Source organism: Nicotiana tabacum, chromosome 22, assembly GCF_000715075.1.
Source record: "Nicotiana tabacum cultivar K326 chromosome 22, ASM71507v2, whole genome shotgun sequence".
In the NCBI taxonomy this organism is placed as follows: Eukaryota; Viridiplantae; Streptophyta; class Magnoliopsida; order Solanales; family Solanaceae; genus Nicotiana; species Nicotiana tabacum.
The window spans coordinates 183,159,655-183,174,685 of NC_134101.1; positions in this window are offsets into that span (position 1 = coordinate 183,159,655).

Here is a 15,031-nt window from a genome sequence, read left to right on the forward strand (position 1 = left end):
GCAACAATAACAGAGTGCTATCATGGCTAGAATTGTACTCTCATACAAAGGGGGTAAAGGGAAAGGATTCACATGAGAAGAGCACATACAGAGTTGCAGAAACATAAGGAAAGAAAGCATAACAGACTAAGATGTAAACACATGGTGAAAGAGTGAGCATGACAGGCTAGGAAATAAACACATAGTTAATGGGGCATTATTTAACTAAGAATGACATACCAGTTACAAGTACTAGAATAGCAAAACAACAAAAGCAAGTAAATAGCCAGAAGTCAGCAGGAGCAAAATTGAGTCTTCAGCAAATACTTGAGAGTTCAAAGAGAACTCAAGAATGTTTCAGAAAGTAGAAAGAGAAGAGGAGCAGAGTGCTCAATACTAGAGGTTGAGAAAGTAGTAGTAGAGAAAGTATTGAAAATTTCGAAGTCTTTCTGTGTATCTGTCCGTTAAGTGCAGAAGGGGTAGCCCCTTTTATAGTGCAGAAGACAAGTGAGAAGAAGGTAAGAAAATAATTTTGAAAGTGAATCACACAGATTTCCCTGCAGCCAAGGGATTGATTTCAAACGGGCATGACAAATAAGGAAAGGATTTTGATTTTAAATCTTTTTTAAGGCAGTGTAACAGGGGTAAATACATGGAAATCCATTTAAGGAAATAATTCAACATTACACGGTTTGGGCTAAATAAGGGAAGGCAATCAATCACAGCCAGTAAAAATCAAGGTTTGAGCCTTGGCATGAATGGATCCAACCAAGAAAAGGTGAAGAGAAACTTAATTTGAAGAAAATCATTAACAATCAATCATACCCTTTTGAAAAGGGACTCGGAATCAATCACAGGCTGGCCAAAGGCCTTTTGAGAGAAGAAAAAGTCATATAAAAATCATACCGAGACAAGAGAGAGTTGTTGCAACACTAGCAAAGAAATCAGAGTAGCAAGGAAAGTTAGGTTCATAAACTCAAAGTGAGTCTTTGAAAGAGGGTCAGGGTTCTGAATGGAACCCTAGCCCAAGCACACAGCCAAGCTTGTCAAAAACCTCCAACACTAGGGTTTTCTGACTCAAATCAGATACATAGGCGAATAACAACAAGTAGAATAGGATCAATAACCTCTCTCAGAAACTCATGAGAGAATAAGCAGATAGAGAGAACAACAAGTTTGAAACACAGGGAATACATTTAGGCAAAGCTTTGTTGCTTAAACAAGTTCAGGAGAGACAAGCAATACAGGTTTAGGAAAACAGTAGAAGAATCATGGTTAGGGCTTTAAACAAAAAATCTAGTGAAGGCAGGCAAGGAGCAAAAGCTCAGTAAAAAATACAGCAGAGGGATATGCGAGGGAGACACATAAAGCATGCTTATATAAACCAGTAGGAGAAAGAACAAAACACAAAACAGAAGAACATGCGTAATAACGGCAAAACACAAGAACATAGGAGAAGACATGCGAGGAAAGAACATAAGACATAAGCGAAAAACTCGTAAGAAACATGGAATATACGGATTCACACAAAGAAAAGAAGAAGGGGAAGAGACAGGAGTCGTTTTAAGATTTTTGAAAACCCTAAATCGAAACAGACTAGTTTTAAAAACGATTAATTGGGGAAAAGTTTTAAAAAATTCGAGTATAACATAGATTTACCATAGATCTAAGAAAATAAAAGAAAAAGGAACCTCGAACAGCTTTAGGGTTTCTCAGAAACCCTAAAGCGAGAAGGCTTGGAAAGGGTCTGGTCTCGAACAGGTCTGAGCCATAGCTGTGTTTTTTAAGGCTCGAACACGTCGGAACGGAGCCGGAGAGGCCATAGGACCTCATATCTGTGGAGGATCTGAACGGGCATCGTTGAGGTCGAACCTCAAAATCTCGAACAACCATGATTTGGGGGTGAAGGGAGGTGAGCATAGGCCGTCCACGGCCTGAGAATCCATGGAATCCGGTGAGATTTGGTCGGAGAAGACGAGGAAAACGGCTAGGGTTTTTGAGTGTTAGAGAGCGTTTAAGAGAAAGGGAGGGTTTGAGGGCGGCGGTCGAAGAGAAATGAGAGATAGGGTTAGGTCGTTCGAAATTAAAAAGGAAAGGAGGGATGAGGGTCGTTGATCAAAATGATCAACGGCCAGGATCTGAAGATACAAACGGACGGGTTTAGTTAATGGGTCAGGGGTCGGGTTAAATTTGAATTGGGCTGGTCCAATTTGGGCTTGAAATTGGCTAAGATTAAGATGGAATTGTGGTTAAAATTTAAACGAATTAAGGCTAAAATTGAAATAGCCAGTTTTTCCCCTATTATTTTATAAAAATAGTAAAAATGTTTTAAAAGAAAATTAAAGGTACTGAGTTAATAAATAATATGTAAACCTTAATTTAAAATATTGGGATCAATTTATATTTAAGAAAAATGCTATTAAATCTTAAAGAGGCTAGCATGACAATTACATGCAATTTAGTTTTAAAATACCAAACGAATTTGTAAAAATATGAAAAAATCATGCCAACTATATTTGAGGTAATTATGAGAATAAAGTAAATTATTTTCCAAAATGGCAAGTTTTGGGAATAATTATTGGGATTTTATGATGTAAAAATAGGCCGTAAATTGATTTAAAATCATTAAAAATGCCAAAACCCTTCGGGGTGCTTATATATGCACATATATGTCATTTTGAAAATATATAGGGAAAAATTGGGTGTCAACACTAGCTTGCATAGTTTTTTGGTCTTCCTTATTTGATCGTATTAGGGAGCGGCAGTATGATGACCCTCATTTGCTTGTCCTCGAGGACAAGGTTCAACACAGTAATGCTAGGGATGTGACAATTGATGATGATTGGGTATTGAGGATGTAGGGTCAGATTTGTGTACCCAGTGTTGATGGGCTGCGAGAGTTGATTCTAGAGGAGGCCCATAGTTCGCGGTATTCCATCGATCCGGGTGCCGCGAAGATGTATTAGGATTTGAGCTAGCACTATTGGTGGAGGCAGATGAAGAAAGATATAGTTGGATTCGTAGCTCGGTGTCTCAACTGTCAGCAGGTGAAGTATGAGCACCAGAGACCGGGTGGGTTGCTTCAGAAGATAGAGATTCCAGAGTAGAAGTGGGAGCGGATCACAATGGACTTTTTGGGCTCCTACGAACTTTGAGGAAGTTTGATGCCATTTGGGTGATTGTGGATCGGCTGACCAAATCCGCTCATTTTATTCCTGTGTGTACTACTTATTCCTTGGAGCGGTTGGTTGAGATTTATATCCGAGAGATTGTTTGCATGTATGGTATTCCAGTTTCTATCATTTCAGATAGAGGTACCCAGTTTACATCACGGTTCTAGAGAGTCATTCAGCATGAGTTAGGTACTCGGTAGAGTTGAGTATAACATTTCTCCCTTAGACGGACAGTCTGAGCGCACTATTCAGATGCTTGAGGATATGCTTCGTGCGTGTGTGATTGAGTTTGGAGGGTCTTGGGATCACTTCTTGCCATTGGCAGAGTTTGCTTACAATAACAGCTATCAGTCCAACATTTAGATGGCACCGTATGAGGCTTTATATGGTAGGCGGTGCAGATCTCCGGTGGGTTGGTTTGAGCCAGGTGAGGCCAGACTATTAGGCACAGACTTAGTTCAGGATGCTTTGGAGAAGGTTAAGGTGATTCAGGATAGACTCCGTACAGCCCAGTCCAGACAGAAGAGTTACACGGACCGGAAGGTTCGTAATGTTTCCTATATGATTGGAGAGCGGGTTCTGCTTTGGGTTTCGCCTATGAAAGGCGTCATGAGATTCGGGAAGAAAGGGAAGTTGAGTCCGAGATTTATTAGACCTTTTGAGATACTGAGACATGTTGGGGAGATTGCTTATGAGCTTGCCTTACCTCCCAGCTTGGCCGGAGTTCACCTGGTATTCCATGTTTCGATGCTCTGGAGGTATCACGAGGATCCGTCACACGTGTTATATTTCAGTTCAGTCCAGTTGGACAAGAATCTATCTTATGTTGAGGAGCCAGTGGCAATATTGGATAGGCAGATTTGAAAGTTGAGGTCAAAGAAAATTGCTTCGGTAAAGGTTCAGTGGCGAGGCTAGCTGGTCGAGGAGGCGACCTGAGAGACCGAGCAGGATATGTGCAGTCGTTACCCTCATATTTCACTACTTCAGGTATGTCTCTATGCTCGTTCGAGGATGAATGAATGTTTAAGTGCAGGAGGATGTGACGACCCGCCCGGTCGTCTTAAGAATTTACGCCCCAATCCCCTATTAACTGTTTTCCTCAAGTTTATTTATGCTAATGTGATTTGCCGGGATGTTCGGTTTTGAGTTTCGGAGAGTTTTGGGACACTTAGTCCCAAAATGATAGCTTAAGTGTTGAAAAGTTGACCGTAGTCAGAACAGTATGAAGACGTCCTCAGAATGGAAATCTGATGGTTCTGTTAACTCCGTTGGGTGATTTTGGGGTTAGGAGCGTGTTCGGATTGTGTTTTGGAGGTCCGCAGCTAATTTAGGCTTGAAATGTCGAAAGTTGAATTTTGAAAGTTTCTGGTTCGATAGTGAGATTTTGATCCGAGGGTCTGAATGGAATTTCGAGAGTTGCAGTAGTTCCTTTATGTCATTTTGGATGTATGTGCAAAATTTCAGGTCATTCGGAGGTGGTTTGGTTGGATTTTTTATCAAAAGAGGAATTTGGGAGATTTTTGAAACCTAGGCTTGAATCCGATATATTTTGATTGATTTGGTGTTGTTTGAAGTGTTTTGAAGATTGGTACAAGTTTGAATGAGGTCCCGGGGGCCTCGGGGTGATTTTGGATGGTTATCGGAATGTTTGAGGAAATGTTGCAGCTACCTTTCTTTGCTGCTTCTGGTATTTTCGCATCAGCGGTTTGTGGGTCGCAGATGCGATGCCGCAGAAGCGGTTAATAGGCCGCAGAAGTGGATTATGGTCTCTTTAGCAGGAACCACATATACGGTTACTTTTCTGCAGAAGTGGTACCGCATCTGCGGATTGGGAGTCGCAGATGCGGAAAGTTGCCATTTAAGTGAAAAGTCTCAGATGCGACGTTAGTTCCGTAGAAGCGGGACCGCAGATGCAGAAATCGCTGGGCAGAACATATAAATAGGTGCCTTCGCGAATTTAAGATATTCTTTCAACATTTTTACCCGGGTTTGAAGCTTTTGAGAGAGATTCTTGAGTAAAACAAAGGGAAATCGCTTGGAGGTAACATCCTTCACTTCATAACTCATTTTTATGTGATTAAAGACCTAATTAGTGGTGAGAAATATTGGGAAATGGTTAATTAAGGCTTGAGTTTAAGAGGCCTTTAAATGAGGATTTTAGGGGGCAATTGGATTCCAATTTCAGTGTTCTTGCTATGTATGAACTCGTGAGAGTACGAGGTTTCTGAAAATGTAAATTTCACCCAATTCCGAGACGTAGGACGAGGGGCATTTTGGTTATTTTATGTAATTTTGCTTATTAGCTTAGAATTTAATTGTAGAATCAGTTACTTGAAGTGTTATTTACATTATGCAATTGAATTGAATAGATTTGGGTCATTTGGAGTCGAGTACTCGTGGCAAGAGCGTGGTTTCAGGTTGATTTTGAGCCAGTTCGAGGTAAGTGGCTTGTCTAACCTTGTGTGGGGGACCTTCCCCTTAGGATTGGTATATTTGGTAATTGAAATTCCTTGTACGTGAGGTGACGAGTGCGTACTTGTGCTAATTGTTGGAAATCCGGTTTTCTTTAGTAATTACTAGTATGTTTCCTTTCCTGTTTCTATTTCTTGCACTATTAAGCCTGCTGTTAGGTTAGGAAAGCATGTCTAAGTGATTTAATTTGCTTTATTTGATTCAACCTGCCTTACTTGAATTCTGTGCAGCATGCTAGGCTAGAATCACTTGTTGCCTTAATATGAAAATTTTCCATTTCTGGATATCTTCCTGCGGTTGCTGTGTATTTATTATGGGACTACAGATGTGGGATTCCGGTAGCTCCCCCTTGTCTGCTTACTTTGGGACTACGGGTTAGATTTCCGGTAGATCCCCCTGCAAATTTACCTTGGGACTACGGGTTAGATTCCCGTTAGATCCCCCTGCACAGTTATATGAAACTACGGGAATGCACCCGGTAGATTCCCCCCAGTACTAGGTATTTACATTTGGGACTACGGATCGAGAATCCTGCAGATCCCCGTGCATTGATAGTTGGACTATGGGACGGGATCCTGGAGATCCTTCGGACATATATATGATGGACCACAGGACGGTATCCCAGGAGATCCACTGGACAATTGTAATTGGGACTACAGGACGGTATCCTGGAAGGTGCCCCGGTTGTTATCTCTTTGTTGAGCTGTATTTCTTTCCGTGGCTTGTTTTGTCTCAGATCTAGCTGTTTTTGTTCTGTCAATTCTATGTTATTTCTTACTGTTGTACTTATTTATACTGTTTTATTCCATATTGTTAACTCTTATATTGTATTTAACCTCAGTAGGGCCCTGACCTTTCTCGTTACTACCCAACCAAGGTTAGGCTTGGCACTTACTGAGTACCGCTGTGGTGTACTCATGCCCCTTCTGCGCATGTTTTTCACGTGCAGATCTAGGTACCGCTGATCAGGCCTACTATCGTTGAGGGAGGCGACTGCTTAGAGACTGCGAGGTACATTTGTCGCATCCGCATACCATGAAGTCCCTTTCTATTCCTGCCTTTAGTATTTAGCCATTCTGTACTTTTCTGTTCTTTATTAGAAATTCCGGAGTTAGAGCTATGTAGTATTTCTTTTCTTAGCTTATGATTCATGGGTTTTCGGCTCTTGGATTTATGTTTGGTATTGAGAGTTAAACATGGTGTGTGCCGAGCGGCACATTTAAACATTATTATTACTTTATTTCCGTTTTAAATTGTGTATCTCCGCAAATTTTGGTTTTTCTTCCGCAAATTAGGCTTACCTAGTCGTAGAGACTAGGTGCTGTAACGATAGTTCACGGAGGGCAATACGAGGTCGTGACAATGTGCGCATGGTTGGGGTCCGGGGTGATCCAAACGCGTTTTAGCGCATTATGTGTGAAATTGAGAAAATTGAGTTTTAGTTGAAAATTCTTGAGTTTTGAAGATCAATTCTTGTTATTTGATGTTATTTTGATCGTTTGAGGTAGTGAACAAATTTGTATAATGTTATTACACTAGTGTACATGTTTGGTTTGGAGCCTGAGGGGCTCGGGTGAGTTTCAGATGGTTAACGGATGAGTGTGGGATGGTTTGCAACTACTGTGTTCAACAGTTGTTGGTGCACTACAGATCTCACAAATGCGAGGTCTGGCCCGCATTTGCGAGCTCCATTTTTACGATCAAGACAACGCATTTGCGAGCATGGGCTTGGGCTGGCGGACCTTGCATTTGCGAGGAATTGTTTGCTTTTGCGATGGAGCGACAATTGCAATTACGGACAAGTTGATCGCATTTACGACTAATGGACCTCTAGTACATCTTCGCAAATGCAAAGTAACTATCCACATTTGGAAGGGGGCAGTTCGCATTTGCAATTATAATGTCGCATTTGCAACTTTTGTGCAGTTGATGCACGGATCGCGTTTGCGATCCGTGTGTCTTATTTGGGGGCATCGCATTTGCGAACAAGTGTTCGCAAATGCGACACCTGCAGCTAGGTAAAAGAGGGAGAAAACGTGACTTAGCTCATTTTATACCATTTCTAATCCCCAAGCATTCTAGAGACGATGTTCGAAGAACTTTTTCTTCCCATAATTCATTAGTAAGTAAATCTAATTCATTTTCTATCAGTTCCCCCATTATATTTCATAAGTTTTTAACATCAAATCTTTGAATTTCATGGTAGAAATTAGCAATTTTGGGTAGAAACTAGGAATTTTATAAAATTAAGATTTAGTCCTCAAATTAAGGTCGGAATTCGAAATAAATCACATAAATGGCTCGGGAGTAAATGGGTAATTGGGTTTTGATACAAACTCGTATTTCGACCATGCGTGCTCGGAGTTGACGTTTGTTGACTTTTTCAAAAATGATCAAAGATGAACCATTTTCATTCGTGTGTAGTTTCTAAGGCTTATTTTAAATTGGTTGATCGTTAATTGGATAGATTTGGTTGGTCTAGAGGCTTGTTCGAAAGGCAAAGTCGTGGTTGGTTGATTTAATTAGTTTCAGAGTGAGGTAAATGTCGTGTTTAGCTTTGACTTGAGGGAATTATGACTAGTTGGTCTATTTTCTATGTAAATTAAAAGTGGAACGGCCTATATGCAAGGTGACAAGTAAATATGTGTCGTCATGGTTAAACCATGCGGATAAAAATTGATTTATTATACCATGTTGCTTATTTTACCATGACTTATATGCTTTTTTAGTTAGATTGTTATTCTTGATGGTTCGTTATCGTGTTATTGATGAATTTGAAATTGTTGGGATATCGACAGTTGAATTTGTTGATCATAACACCACAATTGAAGTTGAAATTAGTTTCTCACCTTGCTTGATATTTGGATTATTGTTGTTGCTTGGTGAGGAAGAGTGAAAAGCACGAAGAGTTTTGCCATACCATAATTTCATATTGATATCATTAAATGAGTGAATGTGAGGATTAAAGCACAAAGGGTGATGTCGTGTAGTTGATTGCTTATTATCATTTATCATATCATGTGAGGAAGTGAGTAAAATCATGAATGATGATGTCGTGTCATTTTATTTATCATATCATTATTATATGGTGAGGATGAGAGTAAAAGCACGACGGGTGATGTCGTACCATTTCGTTTATGATATTACATGATAAGGATGGGAGTAAAAGCACGAAGGATGATATTGTTCCATTGCTTTATTTGATTACATGATTGGTGATTTAATCGGTTACATTGTTGTTTATTTTGGAAAAAGGCTACTTGGTGATTTTTGTACTTGCCATTCTTATCTTACTTCTCTTTTTACATGTTCCCTTCTTGTTGTTGTTCTGAATACTTAATTTTTATTTATGTTGCTTTATGTATATATATGCATAGGATGTTAGTGGGTGTCTTGTCATAGCCTCGTCACTACCTCGTCGGGGTTAGGCTCGGTACTTACAGAGTACATTGGGTTGGTTGTACTCATGCTATACTTCTACACTTATGCAAATACTGGTGTTGGTCTCACCGGTGTCTAGCGATGCTTCTGCTCGCATCATAGATACAGCAAAGACTAGAGTTGTTGGCGTTTACAGTACATGGACCCGAAATTGGGATCCTGGGCCGTGACAATAACAGATCGACCAAGCAAGATAAATAATTGGATGAAACTCACTAGAATAAAAAATTAACCAAAGCGTCGTTAGAGAAAATATCACACCCCCACCAACATATATTTAGCACGGTCGAAAGGGAGCGGATAAATGGTCGCTAAAGGAAAGCTACAGCGAAAGCAAAGAAAGATACCGATCGGAAGTAAAGAAAAACAAAATTAAGGGCTGCTAAATGGAAAAGATGAATACCAAGAACTAAGGTTATATTACAATTGTGCCCATGCTCGTACAACGCTAATCTGATGACATGTGAATAGTTATGCAATGACACATACAGCAGTGTGGAGTGTGAAAGTCTAAAAGTAACCTTTGTCATACCATCAACTTTCATTTATTATGTAGTTAAAATCGACCGATTTTGCTCGGTAACATTCTTTTTTAATAAAATCGATCAAATTTGGTCTGTGATTTTCACGAATTATACGATTAAAGAGTATAAATAAATAAATAAAAAGTCTCAATAAACAAGCACCAATGGCCTAGTAGACGAATAGTATCCTTCCCCAGTATAGACAACAGTTTAATCTCTAGATGGTGTATTGATTAATTTAGAGAAAGTCAAATTTTTCAGTTGATTTTTATTTTTTTCAGTCGAGTGTGAAATTCAATTGACTGACCGAAATTGGTTGTTTTTTATATAAATCAGTACTTTCCCGAGCCACCCAATTGATCATTTTTAACGGTAATCGTTCGAAACCAATTGTGTTCGGTGAATTGTTTTGGTTGGCATAGAGTTGCTTTTAATAACGAAAAAGGGCCAAAATTGCTCCCAAACATATTAACTCCAATCTAAAATGTCCCTCATTAACTTATTTTGCTAAGAATGACCCCACCGTTAAAATTTTAGTATAGTTGTGCCTTTAGTTCTGACAGCTGACTTATGATTTAATTTAACATTTTATTAATTCCACGTGGCTATTTCTGATTGGCCATTAAATAAGGCACACCCCAAACTAGATTTTACCCCATCCATAACTCATCAAGACCGATTTGAGCCACTGAATATTATTTTACCCCCAAAACACCCAATTGTTAGGTCATTTACCACCCACTTCAACTACTCTAAGAAAAAAGGGTGAAATGGTCGGCAGTTTTTGGAGCTTGACCTCTTGGGATTTTCTACTACGATTTTTTTACTGAAGTTGACAAATTCAAGTTTCTCTTTAATGTTAAAGTCTCCTCTCCATTCAGATAAGACTTTATTGTCGATCTCGTGTTGCTTAGGACTTTTTGGAATCTTCTATCTCGTGTTGTTTTTGATGTTCTGTGGTGTTTCAGTTGTGTCTTCAATGTTAATAGATGTCTTTATGTAGTAATTTTTTGTTCCATGTGGTCCTACTTAGATTAAAGTTGTCTGAACTTAGGGTTTTAATTTGGTAACATCTGATTTATTTATTCATATGGGGATGTCGTTTTTTGTCGATTCCATTTATTTCAAATCTTTTGCCATTGTTTATCAAATTTTCAATTGCATGTGGTCCCTTCACTTTTTGTGTTGCTCTAGACTTAGGGGTTCAATTGTTGTTGATACCTGATTTTTTTATTCATATGGGGTCTATTTGTTTGTTGATTCCTGTAACAACCCAACTCACAAGTGATATTGTCCGCTCTGGGCCTAGGTCCTCACGGATTTAAAACACGCCACTAGGGTCTAAGGCTTGTAACTTATATACCCAACATCTCTCTTGTGTTTTGCCTATGTGGGACTCTGTCTTAAGTCTTGGGTGTTACATACACCCCCTCTTATGGACTCAGCGTCCTCGCTGAGGTTTTCCCCACCCATGGGGTTCGCCTAGACTCAGGACTGCGGTTTGCCCCGCCTAACCTGAATTTGCCTAAACTCAGTTGAACTCTGACCTACCATCGGCAAGGCTGACACAATAGTGGCCCTGATACCATCTGTAATAGCCCAACCCGCTAGTGATATTATCCGCTCTGAGCCTAGGCCCTCACGGGTTTAAAATGTGTCACTAGGATCTAATGTTTGTTAACATATATACCCAGCATCCCTCTTATGTTTTGCCGATGTGGTACTCTATCTAAAGTCAGGGGTGTTACAATTCCGGTCATTTATTCAAAGTTATTGCCTTTGTTTACTGAATTATTGCTTACATGTGGTCCCTTCCTTTTTTGTTTTGGTCTGGATTTAGGGGTTCAATGGTTGTTGATATTTGGTTTTTTTCTTCATATGGGGTATACTTGTTTGTTGATTTCAGTTGTTTATTCACTATTTTTGCTTTTGTTTACTTTGTTTTGGCCGTATTTGATCCATATCCCTTTAGTGATAGATGCCTTCTTTAACTTTTCTGTTTGTATATTACTGATTGGTCCATTTTCTCATTTCTTTTATGGCTTGCATTTATTTTCGTTGATGAATGATTGAGAAGGTTGATTTGGTCTTTAATCATGGGGGTAAGTGGGTGTTGTAACCTCAAGTGGTGTATCTTCAAAAAAACATGAATTGATAGGTTATGATGTGTATTTGTTGTCTTATATAGACATTGGTTCTGAATATACTAGAGGTTAGTCTTTAATGAGGTGAAACAATTACTAGTAGCAGACTTTGTTGGTAGGTGCTTTTTAATTGAGGGTAATATAGATATTGAATACTATAGTCTTTACTGTCAAACCAATTCAATGAGATTTAAATATTTGTTATAGATGAGGGTGAATTACTTGTGCCAGCTCCTAGCATCACTCACAGTGATAAACCTTATAATTTGGCAGTAGGAGAAGAAGTTGGAACTGTTTGTGATTCATTTGATGAGGAGGAATCTAATGAAACTAATCTAGTGATAATGATAGTGAAGAGTTAGAAATATTTAGAAGAGAAAAGAACAAGAAGTTAATGACACACTAGACAAGTATAAAAACCTGGAGAAAGGTATGAGTTTTTAATGACTTGGCTGAAGCTAAAAGAGTTGTGGGGTACTATAAAGTTTCTAATAGGAAGTGCCTTAAATATGGTCCAGTATTTCAGAATAAGTTGGAGATCAATGATTTAAGATCAAGACTTTGAATACAAAGCATGAATATGGTCCAGTATTTCAGAATAAAAGAGCTACTCCCAAAGCTTTAGCCCATTATTTCAAGAACAAAGTTCAAAATAATCCTAAGTACAAAATCAAAGACATGAGGGTGGACTTGGAGGATAGATTCAGACTTAATGTTAGCTATTTAAAGATGAAGATGTTTAAGAGAATGGTCTTAGAGAAGTTGGAGGGTGGCTACATTAATGACTATAATAGGTTAGAAGCCTATGCTCAAGAGTTGAGGGATAGGAACCCTACTACAAATGTGGTTATAAACATATCAAAGGATGCTTTGGAAGAGAGAAAGAGGAGGCTTCTTAGAATGTATTTATGCTTCCAAGCTTTGAAAAGTGAATGGAAAGCAGGGTTGAGGCCTCTAACAGGTCTGAATGGCACATTTCTAAAAGGAAACTGCAAAGGAATTTTACTAGTATCTATGGCACAAGATTATGCCAAACACTTTTATCCACTTGCTTGGGCAGTGGTGGATAGAGAAATAGGTAGAACATGGAAGAGGTTTATAGGGTTATTGAGATCTTACTTAAAGTTGGGAGATGGTGAAGGAGTGACATTCATTTCACGCATGCAATAGGTAATATCATTAACAACTTACATTATTTTTCACTATTAGTTTATTTTAACTACTAAAAGACTCACCTTCTTTATTTATTTTGATTATTGTAGGTTTTCTTGATGTTGTTGCAACTATGGTTACCAAATCACATCAGAGATGGTATGTTAGGCACATAGAAGCTAACTGGAGCAAGAACTAGATGGGTGTAAAAATAAAAAGGTTGTTGTGATGGTGTTCTTGGAGCTCTTATGATGAAGAATTCAAGGATCAATTGAGGACCCTAAGGATTGTTTTTGAATAGGCTGCTAAGAAAAGAAAAGAACTTGTCATGACATGTGAATAATGTAGTAAGAGCGGTCACAACATTAGAAAATGTCCTTTGGTAATGCTACTCATTCCCTTCTTATTAACTTCAAACAATTTTAGCTACAACAATTCTAAATGTGTTACATTCATTGTTTGACCTTCTAGATGAAAGGAAAACATAGCCACTACTTCCAAGATGATGGATCTTCCCAAGAAGTACAAGATGTGCTCTTGACAGCACCCTAAGATAGCCAAACTTTTGAATTTGTTTTTGTTCCTACACCTGGAATGAGGCCAATGACATCAGCCCAAGACACACATCAACATAACACCTCTACTCAATCCCCACACAATGAAATAGCACCAGTACCAGCACCAGCAACACCATCAACTGTTCTGGATAAGATGGATATGCAATATCTGAAGATGACGATGAACATCCAGTTTTGATGCCTAAGGTGATATCTGAAGCTAAGACTAGGCTTCAAAAGAAAAAACTTAGGCAACTGCCAACTGCTACAAGGAAGATTGCATTCAAGGGAGATGAATCTGGTGTCAATATGCCTACAAACTTGCCCTATTCACCAAGGAAAATCATTTGGAAACGCAAAGCAGCAATGACATCAAGACAATTGTTGGCAGAAAAGGAAAGAAAAGTTGGTAAATTAAAGTGTTTACCGTGAAAATGGTAATAATAATTAAATTTAATTTAGTGGTTCTAAAAATACGTGATCTATTTTTATGCTAGTTGTTAGGCATTTGATGTTATGTGAAAGACTTGGAAACAAAATAAGAGCTTAAAACGAGATGTTAATCAAACTTAATCACTGTCAATCGGGGCCTCGAGCTTGCCTATTCGGGGGCCTCGAGCTTGCCTATTCGAGGCCCTCGGGGTCGAGTCCGAAGCTCGATTGAGAGATATCGAGGGTGGTCAATAGGGAATAATAGTTATAAACAAAGCAATTACAGCTCTTTATGGCCAATAATAAGTAATAAATAAATAACAATATATAGAACACAACAAATATAAGCAATAAATGAGATAACGAGACTAAGAGAATGTATTAGAGAGCATAGAGAATGTTTTAGTATATTTAGTATGGAGCAACAAATGTTTACAAAATGTCAAGGATCCCCTTTATATAAGAGAGAAAATCTCAACATAATACAAGTGCATTTATTATAAAGATATGGAGATGGAACAACTAGTTGATGCCACAATACGGGCTCAGACTAGCCTGACAAACTTCGCTGGCTCTAGCTTCATGCCTTGGGGATTCCCCACTTTCTTTCCATAACTGTCAATCTCATACTTCCCCGAGGTTGAGCATCGATGGCTCTCGAGGTATGAAACTCCACCGTGATTCGAGCCTTCGCGACGTTATGACAATGAAAAAGTGAACCCTCCGATTTTACCGTATACAGATAGTCCCCGCATTTCTTAGAGTAGAACGATATGAAATGACCTTGATAACCATCTTTCTAAATTTCCCGCAATGACGTCATACTGATGGCACAAGCATCCATGACAATTGAGATGTCCCGTCGTTTCAGTTTTCCATAATCATTCAAAGCATTACCATTTCTTCTTCTTCAAAGCAATAATATCATCGCTGGTTCAGCTCCCAAGGATGCATTAAATATGCATGTTATTACGTCTTTCAAAGACAATAATGGCACCGTCGATTACGCTGTCGCCCCTCCTATAAATGGGGGTCTCTAGAACCAACTTTCTGTTCAAGTGCCCTTCAATCAACCTTTCTCCCATTTCTTCTCTCCGTCCTCATCTGCTTTCATTTCCCATATCTGAGGCCCATGGCCTCAAGGCTGTCTGTGGCAT